The following is an 18,173-nucleotide window of genomic DNA, read 5'->3' as shown; positions in this document are numbered from 1 at the left end:
TGTGACATTTTCACTGATAGCTTTGAAATTTTCCATCTGATTTCATCAGCAAGAGGTTTTAGGGTGTTCCTCTCCAATATGGAGGTTGAGATGGTGGGCAACTTGATCTTTTTATTGCTGTTGGCCATTCTCTCCCTCCCCTGCAAGAGTCCCCAGTTCTGCACTGCAACTGAGTGCTGCTTAGAGGCATGTGGGGGAGCCCAGGAGTGTGACTCCCACATCCTCTTAAAATTCTGTCTTTCTGTTTGGACTAGTCATCCCAATCCTCAAAACCATCCCTGAGAAATGGGAAGGGAAAAGCTCAGGGTGAGAGAAGTGGGATATTTCAAAATTTTGCCAAAAACAGCAAGACCGGAAAATCCTTGGCAAAACAGAAGAACTGGCTACTTTAACACCTTTCTCATTCCTGAGATCCCCTGTTAACTGCAGTGCTACCGTCCCCAAAGGTTCTGTTTTTGCAGGTGGAAAAGCAGTTGGAGCAGCAGCACCTTCTCTCCAACTCAAACATTCTTTTCCAGGCCCTCTGTGGAGCAGCTTGCTCCGGTGAGCGTGCATTCAGCTATCAAATCCCAGGAGGCCCATTAGACCTCAACCAAATGACAGCCCGTAAAGTTCCTCGGAGTGAAGAATTAGGTTGAGCTGTTAACCTTCCCCATGCAAAGGACAACAAAGAAATTCTAGTAAGAGGCAAAAGGACAGAAACTCAATTTACTGTTTTACTATTAAATTCTCATCCCTCGCTCACAGAAAAAAATGTGTTCGCTTTCACAGCCATTTTCCTTTGGCGCTTGGCATAGGAGTCTACCTGCAGCAGCCTCTGCTTCTCCGCCATTTATTATCCCATTCCCGCGTGCTGCCTACTCCACTCAAGCACCTTCTATAAAGTGATACTGCCTAAGCTGAAGTGCTAAAATCTGCCTGCCCTAAATGGGATATGAAAATGTGGGAATATTAGCCCTTAAACAGTAGGCTAGAATTTCTTTCATCCATCTATCCCTAAGGCAAACTGGGTTTTAAAGCCAAAATCACAGGTTGCCTTTTGCTTTGTAAATCAGCAGTTGGATGTGTAATTGGGGTTTTTTTTTTTAAATGTCAAAATGACTCTTGGGTGTTGATTTGGCAAGTGGAAATAACATAGAAAGGCTGTATAAGTAGTTTTAGAATGGCAGTTAAAATCTCATAATCTGACTTTAACAATTGATTTTGCTCCAAATTTCCATATTGGTATTATTCAGCTTTTGGCTGAGGATCTGGAAATGGAACTTTTCCCGGTGAAACTTGGACTAAACCTAATATTGAACTTATCGTGTTCATAGTTTGGGTAGGTAAATTTTATACATCTAATTTGCAGACCAGCTTATAGAAACAGGAGATGAAAAGCCCATTTCATTTATTCCCCTGGTGGGGTGGAACATTTTCTTCCAATATGTTTTCCAATTTACTTTTGAAATTTATGGAGCTTAAGAAAAGTACCATTCCATTATCTAATAGTTCTTGCTAATAGGCAGTTTCCTTAAATACCCAGCCTAAATTTTCCATTGCTCATCTGACTTCAAATCTTCACTATTTTCCAATCTTATGGATTTTATAATTTAATGTTTGCTAAATCCTTAGTTAATAGCCATTCTCAAGATTGTGATTTAAAAAATGTATATTAAGTGATTTTGCTCCCTTAAAAATTCTATAAACTACTGATTGAATGTGCAAAACATTTATGCCCTATTTCTAAAAGAGTGAAACGATTCACAAACTATTACTCTGGATAGTGAGAGATGAACCTATTTCTTCTGCCTTGCTAAGAGAATTGTTTTGCTTGGTTTGATGCTACCAAAGTATATTTAAGAAAGAATAAAACGTGAATTGATCGTGTTTGTGGTTATTTTCTGAGGTTGAGCCAAGAAAGGTATATATGGAAGGACATAATACATTTAACAGAACTGGAGAGCAGCAATTTCTTTCAATCACTAGTAACCTGTGGGGTGTTTAATCATTGACCTACCATCAAAAGGCTGCATCCTTCATTACCAGTTCACTGATATCTTTGGACCTTTTAGTCCACTCACATTTCTGCTTTTATATTAGGTGTTGAAAATCCACCTTTACTAGACTTATCAATTTGGCTGCTGTACGGATAAAAATTGTTGCAAATGTTTTCTGAATGTTCCTCTTTATAATTAATTTCAGCTACTTGGTAACAATAGCTACAATATATTGAATACTTACTATGTACCAGGTGTTATTTGAGGTGCTTTGTGTTAATTTATTTATGTAGTCCTGTCAGAAATCTTGTTAGGTATATTTGTTAGCCCCATTTCATAGGTGAAGGAAGTGAGATACTGATTAATTCATTTGCCAATGTTTTCACCACTACACCAAGGCAAAACCAGGATTAGTTTCCATGTATTTAGTCTCCAGAGCCTATGCTTTTAACCACATTTCTATGATGGTCAAAATGCTATGTGAATATGTCTACTATTAAAGAATACTTAACAATAGCGTTTATGGAGTATTCTTGCCAAAAGGATTAAATCTGAGTTTTATTAAGCTTTTAGATCCGATTTCCAATTTAACAAGAAATATGACAGAGAAAAGTGTTAAGGAACCCACATAGACGCTGTTGGTGAAATTCACACTATGGGAAATAGGGTAGTTCAAGGAATCTACTTTCATCAACAAATAAAACTGCAAGGAGAGAGCATATGCATGTTAAAGGAGTCGAAATCTAAAGGTTGAAAAAGACCTAAGAATCTGTACTCCCATGTTCATTGCAACATTGTTCACAATAGCCAAGAGGTGGAAACTACCTAAATGTTCATCATTAGATGAGTGGATAAAGAAAATGTGGTATATGTAACATAACGGAATATTATTCAGCTTTACAAAAGATGGCAGGAAATGCTGCCATGTGTGACAGTGTAGGTGAATGTGGAGAACATTACACTAAGTGAAATACGCCATGCACAGAAGGACAAATACTACATGGCACTACTTATATGAGGAATCTAAAGTAGTCATATTTGGAAGTAGAGAGGAGATTGTTGGTTTCTGGGGCTGGGGAGGAGGAGAAACAAGAGAGTATTAATCAAAGGGTACAAAGTTTCAATTATACACAATGAATAAGTGGTAAAGATCTATATGGCATAGAGCCCATAGTTAACAGTGCTGTTGTGTATACTTAAAAATCTTTTAAGAGAGTAGATCTTATGTTAAATGTTCTTATCACAAAATATTGATAAATAGGGCAGGAGGAAACTTTTGGAAGTGATAAAAATGTTCATGACATTGATGCGGTGATTGTTTCACAGGTGTATACTTATCTCCAAACTCATAAAGTTGTATCCTTTGAATATGTATATATTTTTGTATGTCAATCATACCTCAATAAGGTGGTTTTAAAATAAAGTAGTAGGTTTAGTAAATTTAAGCCACCAGTAACAATAGCATTAAATACATTTTAAAAAGAAAAAGACTTAAACATATACCAACTAGTAACTATGTAGGGATTTTTATTTGGATTCTTATGCAAGAAAAAAATTTTAATTAAGACATTGATGAGACAATAAGAAATTTGATCACTGACTGGAGATTTGGTAACATTACCAAATTATTGTAAATTTAAAAATTTTTATTCTTATTACATTTTTTAAAATGTTTATTTGTTTTTGAGACACAAAGAGAGAGAGTGTACAAGTGGGGGAGTGGGCAGAGAGAGAGAGAGGGAAACACAGAATCTGAAGCAGGCTCAAGGCTCTGAGCTGTCAGCACAGAGCCTGACATGGGGCATGAACTCATGAACTGCGAGATCATGACCTGCGCCGAAGTTGGACGCTTAACCAACTGAGCCACCCAGGTGCCCCATGAAACTTTTAAAAACTAAAAGTAAAAAAAGACAGAAAAAGAATAATTGATGACAGTCTCTTCAGTCATTTCAAAAAAACTGTGATTCGCGTAAAATTAGTTACTACATAAAAGTAAGTCAAAAGGTTTTAAATGCTTGTGGTTTTAGGTTATGAGCTGTCATTCTCATATTTGAATTAGCTTGTTTTCTCTCATGAAGAACCCAGGAAAGCATTATTGTGACTTTAAGGAACTAGAGTGGGAAAATTTGTTTTCAAAAGGAGCTGACAGCAAATAAAAAGATCAGATTTACTTCAGAACAGAATATGATCAGATTTACTGTAAGTGGCACTCATTTACTAAAGTGATTAAATTATAGTCAGGATGTACCTGAAGTACCCACTTCAGTAGACAGACAGGAATATATTTAGGAAATATAGAATATTGCAGTACCTCTGTGTTTTATCTTTCACAAACTACTCTTATGTTTTCAAGATAGTAGAATACACTACCTGTTTTCAGTGCATATTTCATTGGTGCTTAGAATATGAAACTTGTTGCAAAGAAAGATCATATTTTTCTTAAGAAAAAACTGATCAAACTTTGTTAAAGAAAAGACTTTATGTGCACTGCTAATTTCTTCTGTAGATATTAGAAGATAAATATCCTAAAAATGGTGATCCCCGATTTAAAAGAAAAAAAAGGTAGTATAATCATGAAAGTTAGAAAATGCCACATATGGGAATAACTTCAGCCACAACAGAAGTGCTAACTTTTGTTGGTAATGCCTGGCTGACTTCCTTCAAGCAAGCGTAACTATATGCTTTGGGAGAACCATGCCCTACTGGTTATTACATGTATTTTCCTTCAGGAATGGCAGAAATAACTGCACTTAAAATTAAGTATCAAAGTAAGAGTTTCAAAATATATAATCTGTCAAAAATCATATTTTGGCCTTTAATACCCAGAAGGAAATCATTATGAATTTATGGGGCCAGAGCCATAAATATATATAACATCTGCAGTACACTATGCTTATGAGAACTACTTCATCTCCTAGATTAAGGGTATATTTATTGCATTTGAGTATAGTTAAGCAGCATCCTTCAAAACGTCATTTTACTGTAGTTTCTTTTCTCCACCATAAATTACCAGCATTTGCAGCATAATAGATAATTTGAGAGGTGTGAGGCTCTGTTTATCTTTGTTCTCCGTGATATAAATGATGAGTTTACACTTTCGTTCAACAGTCTGCCGGGAGAGGAATCAGATTGTGGCTAAAGCATGTGCCGGACAAAATGTCTATTGCACTGCATGGCACAGCCTGACTGCTGCCAAGCATGGGGGTGGTGAGTAGCTATGTTATACCACATCAGTTCATGCCAGTCATTTCAATAGGTTTTGTGCATTAATACATGGTATGCTGGTTTTCTAGATAACATGACAAGATTTTAGTGAAATCCTTTTCCGGGAAAAATGCTAAGGCCCCCTGATTATCTAAAATATTTTAAGTTAAATATTCCACTTTATTTTTTTTTTTAGGTGTTCATGGATAGATAGAAACAGGAGTCTTTTGCCAAAGATACTTGATTTCTAGGAAATTCAGTGTTTGCTGGTTGTATTTGGTGTGTAAAGCATTTTTTTTAGTATGATTTTTAAAGCAGTTTTTTATTTACGATGTTCTGGGCACTGTTTTATGTGTTCTATTTATCCTAGAAAGATAAGGTATTGTGAACTTTAGTTATTTGCTTTGGACACAAAGATACTTTTCTACTAATTGTGACCCATTTTTTTTCTCAAGAAAATAATGGTTTCAAGTTTGAAATAATTATTAATTTATTTATATTACAAAAATTATGATTCTAAACAAAATCATCTTCTAATATCTATATATACCTGAGAAATGAACAGTTAGTGGTTACATTATGCAGTCAACATGTTTGTGATGTTTTGATATATCCCTCAGTGTCACCTGTAAAATTGCAAAAAATAAAAGGATGAAACAATTGGATGAAGATTTTTTCCTACCTTAAATAGTTTCAAAATGCAAATATATTATGAACTGAGTGGTGAGAGATGCTATCATTGCCTTCATCATTTTACACAAAGTTCTGATTTTATGTCCCTTTCATAAATACTAAAGGCTGGAAAAAGCAGTGATTTGCCTCTTTTTAGTTTTCTTAATTCATAATTTCCCCTTGAAAAGCCGATTCCCCTTGAAATGTTTCTGCACATACCAAACAAATATTTTGCTTCACAATCAACTATTTGCTCATCCCAGAGTGACTATTATTTCCTTCCTGGTTTACAACTTTTCTAGCTGTGTAACTATTATTAGCACCTATTTTTACTCTAAAATAGTCTGGATTAGAAAATAAATCATATGGTCAATCTAGTCCACACCTGTGTATATAACTACTTCAAAAATTCTAGTTGACTTTAGAAATACGCTGTGTATGAAATGAATTGTCTGCAGTTACAATCTGAGTTGTGATTTGTGATGGGATTCAGGATATTCTCCCCGCAAATATGTCAATTTAGCACACTGAATATTTTAAGCTGAAGGAATTGGAGAAAACAAGCAGACGCAGTGTGTTCACCCTAGGACCTTTCTCCCACCTTCTCTGAAATAGGTTAGAAAACCCTCATGTGATATGCCTTCCCTATTCCAGAAGGAAAGGAGCATCCTTATGAAGACCAAGGATGCTGAGGAGAATACCAATAAACTTTCCTTGCTAATAAGGAAAGTTTCCTTTCCTTCCTTTCTCCACTTTATATTCCTTGATCTATCATATTTCTCCATGACTGTCTACTCTTCATCAAACCTGGCATAAAAATACTCATGTTTGTTTCTTGGGGTCTTCATTTCCTTATGAAGGCTCCCGTGTCCCATAAAACTTATTTTAAATACATTTGTGTCCCTTTATTTTGTCAGCTTCTTTGTCAGTTTTACTTTCAGCCCCAGCAAGGGACTCTAAGAAGGTGGAGGAAAACTTCTTCCTCCCCTACATTTGTGTTGCCATTTCTTTGAATGTCAGGATACAATAAGAAATGCTGCAAATTTGAAGGGCTTTAAATTAAGTAGGCTTTTAAAAATCATATTAGAAAATATGAATCAGAAATTCTTACATTAAACATTCAGACTTAATTAATTTTGGAGAAAAGTAGAATATAATATGTTGTAAAAAATACATGTGGGCAATAGTATGTTGATACATAAGTGTATGGACAGGAGTTTCTCAAAAATGAAAGTACATTAGCCTGACAAATACTTCGACAAATATTTGCTCTGAAGCAGTCTGTTCAGCAATGTCATCTATGTAAAATACTAAAAAGTGGATAGAATTTAAAGTATTACAATGTATTTATTATGTAAATTATATTGGAAAGTTAATATTATGCATATACATGTTTTTAATGGGTCAAGTACAGCGCCTTAATTGATCAATGGGGAAATCAGCTTATGACATTTAGATTCACCTATGACCTCATGTAAAAAAGGAGTTGTTTCCTGTGCACTTTTTAAGGACATTGGACTAGCATCAATTATCTGGGGAAATGGAAAACCCTGAACTGACACTTTAAAGGATAAAGAGCCTTTTAGGCACCTCTGAAGTGTGTTTTTGTAAACCATGCAGATTGATGCAATAGCACCCTGAATGTAACTTTCAGAATGAAATATGGATAATAATTAGGTAAAATGTTATTTGGAGATTTTAATTCCCAAATGGTTTATTGCTTTCATGTTTTAAATTCCAGTGCCCTTGTAGGTCCAATTAAGATGCTTAATTGAAGAATTCCAAGTAAGCAGACTGCCTTGGCACCAAGAGGGGATTGTGCCTGGTAATGATAGATCTGAATTGGATGGAAAGAATAGTCACAAATGTTAGCAGAGGAATATATATTTAGTAATGTGACATGTATTTTCCAAGCATAAATAACATCAAGCTTGAGAATCAGAGGTTCTATGGTAAACTAGAGTGCCCTTGTTTTCTTTTTTTTTGGTCTAATTTTTTTTTTAATTGAAGTATAGTTGACACATATGTTACATGAGTTTCAGGTGTACAACATAGTGATTCGATAAGTTTACATTTTATACTATGCTCACCACAAGTGTAGCTACCATCTGGCACCATACAACACTACTAACAATATCCTCAGGTCTCATTTTAAACTTTCCATTCCTTCCACAATCACTTCATTCTGAAGCAATGGATAGGAATACAGCTAGCAGTGGCAAATTTTAACTTATTAACATTATTTTCTGGTTATTATCTTTAGATCTGTTTGAAATGCAGGATGAGACAAGCCATTGACAAAGAGTGTCACTACTGGACACTCTTTCCAAAGTAGACTTATTACAACAATCAATGCTTAGGGTGCCTGGGTGTCTCAGTTGGTTAAGCGGCTGACTCTTGATTTCAGCTCAGGTCATGATCTCATGTTTTGTGAGATCGAGCCCCATGTTGGGCTCTGTGGTGACAGCATGGAGCCTGCTTGGGATTTTCTCTCTCCCTCTCTCTCTCTGCCCCTCCCCCCCTTATTCTCTCTCTCTCTCTCTCTCTCTCTTAAAATAAATAAATAAATAAATAAATAAATAAATAAATAAATAAATAAACAAACAAACATTATAAAAGAAAGAAAGAAGAACAATCAATGCTTTAGTTTGATTAAGAGCACTAGAGAGAATTGCATATACATATTTCATTTTAACATGCACATTACCATACAAGTATACGTGGCCTTATATTGAACCAACCCATTGTCATGATGCACTTCAACTCTTTTGTGTAGGGACTTGTTTATTATTTTACATGTTTTCTGTCATATACACGTGGAGGCAGATGTTTTCTGTACTGTGGATGAATACCATACAACACATGGCAGAAAGTGAATTACTTGTGCAGCATTTACATTTCTCTGATAGACTGTGTGACTATAATTGTGTTGTGCCTTTAACATTTCTCTGTTATGAATTATATTTACATTTTATTTGTAGTTTATTTGAAAATAATGGAAGAAAGGGTAATCACTAATAGAATATCATTAATTTTTATAGAAGGAGTTTAGATCTTTATGCATGATGATATCCATTCTGCATAAAGTTCTAAACTCCTATAAAAATTAATGATACTATATATATAGTATATATATAAAATGAATAATATATAGCATATATATAAATAAATAAATAAATATATATATATATATATATATATATATATATATATAATGAATAATACTGGAGTGGAATATAGGGTCCAAAGATATTTTAGTAATATTTTTTAGATATATTTAACTATGGGTTTGTCAAACTATATGATGAGAAACAAATGAGAAAGTAAAATTGGAAGTAGACATTTCTGTTTCTGTAGATAGTTACCTTATGAGTACTTTCCTTTTGTGAATAGCAAATAATCATAAATAATTATCTTCCTGTCCCCACTGCCCTGCTTGCCTTGTCTAAAACTACCTCTTCTGTGTTGAAGGTCATCCATTTTTCTATCCATTGCATTTTAACCCAACACTCAGACCAACTTCTGTCATTTCCATATACTACTCTTCTCTGGAAGAAGCACCATTAGTGCTAAAGTTCCTCTCACTGACTGGCAAGTATTGTTGGTGCTTAGTCCCCAGGCAAAAACAATCTCTGCCACATATACCACATATAAAATTAGTGTCCTAGCTCAAGGCGAATAGCTCATGGGGCAGAAGGCGACACTAAATGCACATTTGTATGTTACAGGACTGTCTCTTGGTCAAATGAAATCTTGATTATTGCTGATTTCCATATTCATTTGTCTTGTGATTCACACATTTCAGAATCATGTATCTGAACTAAACAAACACTGCTCATGTTCAAATATTCTATATTTTCAAGAAGTTAACATGTATTGAATTAAATCACTCTGTATTCTACGTACTTCATGAGGGACAAAAGCTAGAGAAACAATTATCATGCTTTTGAAGCCAGTTTATACAGGTATTTCTGCTTAATTTATATGAGGAGTTGAACTGTGAACTTTTCTTCCTGTGGGTGATTGTGTGCTTTTAAAATCTGTAACAAAAAATGCTAAGAATATACTTTTGCCACAGTTCAGACAGTTCCTGCTGGCCAAGCCACTCTGTCTGGCATAGGTTTGCATCTTCTGTATACTGTGCTCCAGGACTAGGAGTAGATGTAGTTTTGCTTCCAACAGGTGTTATGACAGAAATTTTCAAAATTGATGTATTTTTTGTGGGACACAGCTTTCAAAATTTCAGTCTTTCTGTCTACTCTTTTTTTTGAAAACCGTACCCTCAAAAGAAAAACTTTCTTTCAGCCTCCTGACTTAAATTATCGGTATTTAGTTAATGACTGCTATCAGACATTACCAAGACTCCTAGGAAGAAGCTTGATGAAATAGAATATAGAACATTGTGAAAAAATAGAATAAAAGGAGGGCTAGGAACATGGTGTATAGCAAATAAGAACTTTCATCCCAAATAGATTGCTTTAGTTTTTTGTTTAGATGGTTTTGGTAATGGAAAACTTGATCAGATGTACATACGATGCCTCTATTTTCAATGAGAGTAAATAATGCTTATTAAACATGATCTTTCTTTTGTACGAACTTGTATGTTTAGCTTCCTCACTTCAGAGACGGCAAAAATGTAACACATTTTTCCTTTTTAGCATAAGTTTTAGTCCACTGAAATATTTATTTGCCCTCCAGTACGAGTGTGAATACTTTCCAGGTGCTAGCTTAATCAAGAGAGCATCACTACAGACAACTTCTGCCTTTTATCACTACACATTCCAAAGAGAAGGTAAAGTGTAAGCATCTGAGTTAAACAAATAATACTCAGGTTGAAATGGTGCTCTGCATGCTATATATGGCAGGCAGTGAAATTTGAATTGGCTTGTTCCTTATGCAATACTACAATGCCAAGATTTATTACTTTAATAGTCACATCTATACAAAGTATGTAGGTGTGAGTGTGTGTTTTGTGTGTGTGTGTGTGTGTGTGTGCGTGTGTATTATATTTGGTGAGGAAATGTTGTTTACAGGATACTTCAATTGATACGCTATTGGGAATGTGTGTATAATTCTTTTTTTAGTATTTAATGGCTATATATATCTTAATTGTATTCATTTTTATTTTATTTTTTGAAAAATCTTTTTATCTTTTTTATTTATATTTTTATTCAAGTATAATCAACATACAGTGTTATATTAGTTTTAGGCGTACAACATAATGATTTAACAGTTCTATATGTTAATATTTAGTGCTGGTCACAATAAGTGTACTCTTAATCCCCTTCACCTATTTCACTTATCCCTCCCACCCACATCTCCTCTGGTAGCCACCAGTTTGTTCTCTATGTTCAAGAGTGTTTTGTTTGTTCATTTGTTTGTTTTGGTCTCTTTTTTCTTTGCTTATTTTGTTTCTTAAATTGTATATTTGAATGAGATCATGGAGTTTTTCTTTCTCTGACTTATTTCACTTAGCATTATACTCTCTGCATTCATTCATGCTATTGCCAATGGCAAGATTTATTCTTTTTATGGCTGAGGAATATTTCATTTTATATAACACTATTCTTTATTGATTCATCTATCAGTGGACACTTGGGTTGCTTTCATATCTTGTCTGTTGTAAATAATGCTGCAGTAAACACAGAGGTGCATATATCTTTTTTGAATTAGTGTTTTCATTTTGTTTGGTTAGATAACCAGTAGTAGAATTAATGGATCATTTGATAATCCTGTTTTTAATTTTTTTAAGACTATTTATTTTGAGAGAGAGAGAGCGCTGTGCAAGCTGGGAAGGGGCAGAGAGAGAGGGAAAGAGAGAGAATCCCAAGTAGGCTCAGCACTGTCAGCACAGAGCCCAAAACATGGGGCTCAAACTCACCAACCATGAGATCATGACCCGAGCCAAAACCAAGAATCAAATGCTTAACTTACTAAGCCACCCAGGCACCCCTATTTTTAATTTTTTGAGGAATGTCTATGTTTTCCACAGTGACTACATGAATTGGCATTCCTACCAACAGTTTAAGAGGATTCCTTTTTCTCCACGTCTTCACCAACACTTGTTATTTCTTGCCTTTATGATTTTAGCCATTCTGACAGATGCGAGGTAGTATCTCATTGTGGTTTTGATTTTCATTTCCCTGATGATGAGTTATGTTGAGCATGTTTTCATGTGTCTGTTTGGCATCTTTATGTCTTATTTGGAAAAATGTTTACTCATGTCCTCTGCCCATTTTTGAATTGGATTTTTTTTGTTTATTTGGTGTTGAGTTATATATTAAGTTCTTTATATATTTTGGATATTAACCCCTTATTAGATATATCATTTACAAATATCTTCTCCCATTGAGGAGACTGCCTTTCTCATTAGAGAAATAGGCCTGTAGTGGTTTGTTATTGTTGTTGTTGTTGTATTATGTATTTATGTTGTATTATGTCTTTATCAAGGTGATGGTGGCCTCATAGACTGAATTTTGAATTTTTCATATTTTTTGGAATAGTTTGAGAAGAGTAGGTATTTATTCTTTAAATGTGTGGTAGTGTTCATCTATGAAAACAGCTGGTCCTGGACTTTTGTTTGTTGGGAGGTTTATTTATTTATTTATTTATTTATTTATTTATTTATTTATGTTTTATTACTGATTTAATTTCATTGCTGATAATCAGTCTGTTCAAATTTTGTATTTCTTCATGCTCAATTTTGGTATTGATTCATACCAAACGCATTCAATTTATATGTTTCTAAGAATTTATTTCTTTGTGCTGTCCCTTGTGTGGTTTTTGATGGTGAATGGGACCAACAGTCAGATCAAATGTCTGTCCCCAGCCCACTGTTCCAGCTGCAGTGGTACTGGTGTCTTTGGTTATCTGCCACTCTCCCCAGGGCAGAGGTCACTTCAGAGTGGTGCTGGTCACTATCAGGGCTTCTTGCAGAAAGAGAAGCGTCAGGAACCACTTTGGAGGGACTCTTGCTGAGTGGGGCAGGTTAGATGGGGTAGGTCTGCCTGGGCAGAGTGTGGCTGTTAACAAACCTGGTGGAGAGTATTTGTTCTGGTTTCCAAAGATGTCAGACTATCTAGGCTGCGGATGGAGGGAGAGAAATGATGCCTATCAACTCTTTTGTTTTTGGAGAATTCTCCTAAAGATCCCTACCCCTCCAGTGCACATTCTGAGATTAGTAAATAAATGTTCCCATAAAGCACAGGCACTTTTCAAACTGCTTCTTCTATGTGGAGTTGTTTGTTATGTGATCTCTTTAAGGGTGGTGACTCAATTTCCTATTGCCCTCTGACTTCCCAGACCTGAGCCAACTGATCTTTGAAGTACATGAGTTAAGCCCCATTGATTGTAAAACCTGGCAAAGTTAAGCTCTACTGGTTTTCAAAGCCAAATACGAGAGGAACTTGTCTCCCAGTTCAGGTTCCCCATGTCTGGGATGCCTGCTGTGGGGTCTTTTCCTCTCCCTTTTCCATGTTTGTGGTATTCATCCCATTTGTGCTTAGTCTCCCTGGGATTTTGGGTTTTGACCACATCTCCCCCTCCTACCCTTTTAGATGTGGCCTCCTCTTGGTGGCTAACTGTGAAGAGTCTGTTCTGCCAGTCTTTGGGAAGTTTTCTGGTTTAGTTGTACTGATACAGCTGTTATATAGATGATAATATCCATGGAATGAGGTGAGCTTAGGACTCTTCTATTCTGCCATCTTCCCAGGCTTCCATTCCTATAGCTAAATCATACACTGTAAAATAATTTTATGTTTGAATAAAAATTAGGTGAAGAATAACAAGTAAATTCCCCTTTAGAGCATCTTGTCTATAAAACATCCTTTTAGCTAAACCTGTGTTTTCATTTACATTAAGCATCCTTTTTAAACCATGAATTAATATCAGCAAATAAATTCCCACCATTTGAATTGAATTACTAACTTTAATGCTTTTGAACCAGAAAAAAAGGAAAACAAAATACTGAACAGTACCTTTCATAATGTACAAATCAGTTGCATGGGTATTTACTTTTCTGTTTTTAGAAAGTGCTAAGTCTCTTGTTTTTTGAAATTTTTATAAAAGAAGAAATGTGTATTATTTTTTATTCAGGTTGTTGAAAGTAAAATAAACAGCTTGACCTTAATAACTTTAACTCCTGTGTTAACTTGGTACGCATTTGAGAATTATAGGCACAGCTGAGTAAATTACAGGAAGAATAATTGGAAAAACAAGAACAACAGGTGACAATTTGGTCAGGCTGCCAAAATCCTAGATTATTAATTTATTTATCTATCTTTTTCCATTTTACAGTTTTCCTCTTGATATTGGATACTGTGCTCATTCCCTATTGCTCATTTTAATGAATACTTAACCACATAAAATATTTGTTCATTTCAAGGGAATTCCCCATGGTTTCAAAAAAGAATGCAGAAGCCATTTCAGAGCTTAATTAGGGAGATTTGGAACCTCTATGCTTGTTCAATCGATTTTATCACAAGTAAAAGCATTTTAACTATTCCCTTTGTCTACACAATCATTTGCAACCCAGCAAAAATATTCCATTCCTTCCACAGTAAGCTTAACTAAGCAGGACAGTCAGTTGGAGTGAGGTCAGACTGGAAAATGTTTTTAAAAGGGTTTTATAAACCCTTTAAAATTTTAAGTTAAGTTTTAATGAGCATTGCAGAAGAGTTAGATCCCCTGGGGGCAAATCAATTTTGAGTGTTACACTGCCTGTTCCTTCTAGCCTGTGAAGTACCACCTTAACTGACTTCCCCCTGGTTATGTTGAGCCAGATATTTCAGATGAAAGAATGCAAATATACAGCCTGTGAATTTCTCCCTTACCAAGGGGTCACCAAATCCTTGAGCCATTTTATTTTTTCAAGTGGTGAGAGGAATGGAATGGGTGGAACAAAGTAGTTGGCTATTTCAGCACTAAGAGAAGTGTGAAGTTTAAGGTGGGCTATGGTGGGTTGGGGAACCTGCTTTGGGAAATGTTCAGTCTTTTTTTTTTTTTTTTTTTTTCCTTTCCCTTGGGACTAGATCAGCTCTTGGGATATAGTAAATTTGAAATTCAGTCTGGGACCCACTATGGTTTAATGTGACTACTGAAGGATAAAGGAAAACTGCCTAATGAAGTTCAGAGGCCATGTTTACTTTCACTTTTTCTCTCAGATGTGTGTTGTTTTCTGGATTTTTAGACTTTCATAATGTTGGACATGTAGGATTTTCCCTTACACAGTTACACAATTGCTTCTTTATATATTGCCTCAAATAAACTGACACCATGCATCCTCCTAAAAAGGCATTAAGCTCCAGAGTGTACTTCTCTGGAACTATTTACTACATTCTGCCATCTCCCTGCAATAAGGAAATTATATATTAAAGATTAACTGAGCATATCATTTCCTCTCTCTAGGCTGCCATGAGGTACGTCTACAGACTGCTGCTCAGTATTTTGGGAGCTTACCCCTGTGAAAGAACATTTTTAAGGCTAGATGAATCACAGGTTCTTCATCCCATCTATGAACAAATACTTAGCCTTCTACAAATGCTAAATAATGTACTGTATTGAATGTATTCTAGAATGTATTTCTAGAACGCACTTTATTACTACATTTACCTGTTATCTTTTCAAATTTTTGCTTTAAGGTCATCTTCTCAGTGAGGCCTACATAACCATCCTATTTAAATTTGTAACACGTACCACACCCCACTCTTTACTCTCCACCTCGCTCTATTTTTTTTTTTTTCCTCATGAGATTTCTTAGCACCTATCATACCCTTTTTTCCTATTAGTTCTGTCTTTTCCCCAGGGACATTTCAGTAAAATTTCAATACATTATTACATTAGACAGGATAGGTTAGATTATGCTGAGGTAACAACCTGGAAATCTAAGTGGTTTACAACAAAACATTTCTTTTTTCCACCCATCTCTGGTCAGTTAGTGTTCTGCTCTATCCTATTCATTCCAAGAATCAGGCTGATGGGTCAGCCTCTATCTAGAAAATTACCCCTTGCTGCACATGTTTAGGTAGTTTTGTCTGTTCACTTACATATACCAATGACCTAGAACAGAGCCTGGAACAAAAGGAGTGACACAACTGTTATATTGTGTGAAAGGGTTCAGTAAATATTATTAATAAAATATACATTTAGATCCATAAATATAAATAAATATAAAGTGAGCTCATATATTATTATATTCATTTTTTTCATAGCTGCATTTCACACATGATTTAATATTTATACCAAACCTATGAGTAGCTGGTAGTCCCATTTCACTGAAGAGGAAACAGAGAAATTGAATAACTTGTTTGAGGTCATGTGGTTTGTAAGAGGGCAAGATGGACTTTAGGCCCATTTGTATCTGACTCCAGTGTACATATTCTTTATGCTTCCTACAAGACTTTCTTTACCTTTGATATGTCTGAAAGAAGGCCTTAAGTAATATATATGTAATCATATTAGTTTCTAGTTGATTAGAAACTTGCTTTTTTTCTATCTGAATTTGCTTTGGCTATTTCACTTCCTCTATAGTCGAGTAAATAATCCCTGACTTTAGATTGCTCAGTTCTTCTCAAAACCAGAGTCTAATCACTGACCAGAATTTAAAGCTGAATTTAAATCTGTTGGCTCCTTAGCATTTATTTGACTCTGACCTTTATATAATCCTTAGGCTTCTGATGCTAAGTGACACTAAGGATGACTGGCATCTTATTCTTACACTTAGCTATTTTGTAAACGTTTCATAGCTGCTTCATAAGAAATTGCTTGCAAGGATAAGGAGCATAAACAACAAAACCATAGCTCATTTAATGTAATTTTCCCTGGATGAATTATTTTAAATGTTTTTAGAGTGAGGGTAATTTCTTTTAGAAGTTTTTATTGGATTCATCCCCTAGTTTGGAAACACCAAAAAGAACACAGAGTATTTAAAATCTCATCAGCAAGGGGGAGGGAAGGATTAAAACATTCTTTTAAATGACTTTTTCGATACATTATTACATTAGACAGGATAGGTTAGATTATGCTGAGGTAACAACCTGGAAATCTAAGTGGTTTACAACAAAACATTTCTTTTTTCCACCCATCTCTGGTCAGTTAGTGTTCTGCTCTATCCTGTTCATTCCAAGACTCAGGCTGATGGGTCAGCCTCTATCTAGAAAATTACCTCTGATTGTTCCTGAAAGACAAAAGAAACCTAACAACTCACATGCTGGTTCTTACAACTTTTACTCAGAAGTGGCACTTCATCAGCTTAAACAAATCCCATGTTCATGCCTGAATTCAGTAGAGCAAGGACAGAACCACATGCTGCACTTGATGGCAATGGGGAAGGAGCGCATAATAATTTGTAAGGAAGTTGAAGAATAATTTTAAACATTAATAAGATCTACTTAACAGATCTTTTAAAATTTAACGCACTGGCTTTTGAAACAAATTGTTTCTATCTCAGAACAATGTGAGAATTTTTCCCTTGATTTTTGCCATATCTTCAGTGTAGCTAGGCAAGACTATATTGTGCTATATATACACTTACATAACTTCCCAAGATTATCATGCTTTCCATCGATGGTCACATGAGGTAAAAGCAACATTTGCTACTACATTTTTTTGAAGTAAGTGTATTTACAGTGAGTCATATAGTCTTTGTTCTGAAAATGAACAAAGTTTGAATGACTTCACCTTAGGCTGGCTCGCCCAGTCTTCAATTTCACCTTACGTGTTTACACATACACATTTGTTGTCATACTTCTGCCAAACTGGAATAATCTGTGTCAACCATGCTGTCCAAACTGTAGTGTATTTTACATAATGAGAACACAGCTGGCACAGTGGATTGATTCCACATACTCTGAACATATGGCTTGGAGAAGGCCAGAGTAGCTCTGATCAGGAAACTTGATTCCAGTTAGAAAAGATGTATTAGGGTCCATAGTCCTGTGAAGAAAAATATTGTTTTATAAATATAGGCTTCATTAAGCACCTGTCTGCACAATTTACCGAGGTTATTCAAGTTTAAAGTAAGAATAGCAATGAGGGATTATGCTTCAGTTTGAATATCAAAATTTATTTTGACTAAGGTCAGGACTATAAAGTGAAATGAAATATAAACCTCTCTCAGGCACCTCTTACTACTGGAAATCTGAAGGTTGACTTTAGTATCCATATGGATTTCCAAATCATTAACAGGCTAATATTTATCCTCTTTGTCCAAAGAGACATTTAGATAGCTTTTGTCATCTGGCCTGAGATATTCACACAGTAAAGGTTACATTCTTTTTTCCAATTTATTGTGTTCCCTCTAAAATGGGGTAGAGGTGGAAG

The 18,173-nt window shown here is 35.1% G+C and overlaps 1 long non-coding RNA gene across 2 annotated transcripts in view; it reads left to right on the top strand.

Annotated features, from left to right (window-relative positions):
• Window positions 1-18,173, top strand: part of LOC121012224 (uncharacterized) — a 51,320-nt gene that overhangs the window by 8,702 nt on the left and 24,445 nt on the right. Inside the window, exon 3 of one of the 2 annotated variants that reach the window (XR_005782023.1) lies at window positions 519-1,537. The exons of the other annotated variant lie outside the window; for it this stretch is intronic. This is a non-coding gene — a long non-coding RNA (uncharacterized LOC121012224). Of the gene's footprint in view, window positions 1-518; window positions 1,538-18,173 lie in introns of those variants that run through there. 2 annotated transcript variants of the gene reach the window in all.

Source organism: Herpailurus yagouaroundi, unplaced genomic scaffold (assembly GCF_014898765.1).
Source record: "Herpailurus yagouaroundi ecotype Mexico unplaced genomic scaffold, PumYag 29, whole genome shotgun sequence".
NCBI classification, from domain to species: domain Eukaryota; kingdom Metazoa; phylum Chordata; class Mammalia; order Carnivora; family Felidae; genus Herpailurus; species Herpailurus yagouaroundi.
The sequence above is the reverse complement of the archived record's forward strand: the minus strand, read 5'-3'. Positions and strand labels throughout refer to the sequence as shown.